The sequence below is a fragment of the Vigna radiata genome, chromosome 4 (genome assembly GCF_000741045.1).
Source record: "Vigna radiata var. radiata cultivar VC1973A chromosome 4, Vradiata_ver6, whole genome shotgun sequence".
In the NCBI taxonomy this organism is placed as follows: Eukaryota; Viridiplantae; Streptophyta; class Magnoliopsida; order Fabales; family Fabaceae; genus Vigna; species Vigna radiata.
Window position 1 is genome coordinate 15,516,677 of NC_028354.1, and position 2,566 is coordinate 15,519,242.

Genomic DNA, 2,566 nt, shown 5'->3' on the forward strand with positions numbered 1-2,566 from the left:
TTATACTCAAATCTACTCAATCACTCTCTCCCAATCACCCCAATCAACACAACCTCCATTTTTTTTTTCAAACTCACCTTTTCCTCTCTTTCTTAACCTCCAAAACTTTTCACCATTTTATCCCTTATGTATAATAACATATGTATTTCAAGAATTCTTATTTTAGATCAACACTTTTGTGTAAAGAATAACATCTCAGAAGAAAAGTATGTATGTATCGGATTTTTAAAAAGAGTTTGAAAATGGAGCAGCCATTTGTTGTAGTTACTTGGGAACAAAATCATCCCAGATGCAGTAAAATTTGTTTGATATATTGTAGAGTAGGGAACAATGGCAGGAAATAATTTGTACAAAGAAAACGAAATGCCATCATATTTCCTTTTCTTAGGCAACAAGAGTTGAATGGGCATGAAAAAGTTGCCACCATGATATTCCAGATAACTTTCTCTCCACCAGACACATACCAATTACTCTCTTTTTCTTACTAATCAGAGAGGGATGACACAAACTACCTTGGATTTTTCTCCAACACCAACAATCATCATGCTCTTCTCCTTTCCACTCTCTCTCACCCTTCTCTACCATCATCATCATCATCATCATCATCATTACCTTCTCAAAGCCACCGCCACCTATTCCTTTTTCATAAACATCATCATCATCGTCATCATCTTCCACCGACCCCCTCTTGCATTTCATGATCGTCTCCTTCTCCATCACATCCAGGAGCCATTTTTACACACCAAACAAGGTCACAGACAAACGCAACAAGGTGAAAAAACAGTCTTTGCATATCATGCTTATGAGTAACCCTAGCTACTTTAATGTTTGAGTGAAAACCGTCTTTCGTTTCTCTGCAAGATCCTACAACCCATCAACTCCCGGGGAATCAAGCATCTTGGTCCGATTCGTTTCACTTTTGGCTATGATTCAGTGTTACTAAGTAGCCCTTTTCCTTTGTAGGTATCTATATATTCAACTTTTCATTGGCAAGACAATTCGCTAAATACTAGTTTCTTTTTCTATTATCTACTCCTTCTGCATATCATTTCCTGGTTGTGTATTTGTTTGTGATTAATAGAACTGTACTATGAAGAATTGATTGAAAGTGAAAATTCATTTCAACCTTCTCTTTCCCACTAACGATGTAGTGAACAAACAAAGGAAACAAAATTTATTTATATTGCAAGTAATAAGAAGAAGTTAGCACAGAAATAGGTTATTCTAATTAATTATGATTGTTGTTAGCATGCAATTTTGTCAACTTGTTCTCAATCTGTTGAGCTAATAATGATAGATATCCTATTCCTATACTAATGGCTTTGCTGGGTCTAACTAGGGTTAACACGTACAGTATATTCGTACTCCCATAATTCTGTGTGTATATATAGTAAGGAATCGCAATAATGGCATGGGAATCTGCAAGGGAAAACATTATCACACTTAAGACAAGAATAGGCTCAACTTAAGATTAACTAGCTATAGAGACGAGTGCTTTTGCCTAACTGAAAAGAAGACAGAAAGCAAAAAGTCCTCAAAAGAACAAAACTAGCTTGACATAAGTTTGCATCGAAATCTTAATTTAGATATCATATTGATATGTTAATTCTGTGTCATTTTCATAAAAAAAAAAAAAAAACTAGCATTCTATTGTGTCTTATATAACTCGAATTGTTGCAGAGTTTACAAAATATGACGAGAAAAGAGTCATTAATAGTGTGATACAAAGATATGTAACCTATTCGACACTATCATTACTTAATGAGAATAATCAATACATATTTCATTACCGATAAGATACTATCTTTTTTAATTAAATTCTTACGGATTTATTTTTGATATCATTTAAAAAAAAACCTCTTTTTTTTAATGAAAGTATATCATGTATATAAAGCCATATCACTTTTTATTTTATCTAATACACCCAACACCTGTTTCGTGTCATCATAGTTTTAGAATCATGGCACTGATATAGAAGCGCTGTCACAGGCAAAGCCTTTCATATTGGACTTGGAACATGCAAGTATATATTGCCTTGACATTATCACATAATGATTAAATGTCCTTTCCGAATTGAAATTTTGTATACTTAATTTACTTAGAAAAAAAGTATTTCAATTTCGAAGTTATGCGTTCATGGTGTGGGTGAGTGCGTAGGTATAGTTAATTTATTAAAAAATAATTATATCATATAACAGTAGTATCCTCATTGTTTATGTATCAAAGAAAAATTGAACAATTTGTTTAGTTAGTGCTTTTAATTTTTCAAGAATTAAACTCAAATTTTAAGGAACTGTTAAAACATATAGATGATAACACTTAGATCTTAATTTTTGTAATCTCTAATTAAGATTGTTTTTTTTAACAGTTTGTTTCACAATACTATATGTCTGACAATTAGTAAACTAAGAAAATTAAGAACCTAAAAAAAAATAATCAACATACAACTCAAATCAAAGCAAGCTAAAATGTGACTCATAATACAAGAATTGTTGACAAATCAATTATTAAAGATTTTCAACTAGCAAAATTGATGAATTTATAATCGTCCCATCACAATTTGATT

The 2,566-nt window shown here is 31.7% G+C and overlaps 1 long non-coding RNA gene across 1 annotated transcript; it reads left to right on the top strand.

The window, feature by feature from the left end:
• Positions 1-393: 393 nt before the first annotated feature.
• LOC111241462 lies at positions 394-1,030 on the top strand. Its single transcript, XR_002667444.1, has 2 exons — positions 394-772; positions 862-1,030. It is a non-coding gene; the product is annotated as an uncharacterized LOC111241462 (long non-coding RNA).
• Positions 1,031-2,566: the final 1,536 nt, after the last annotated feature.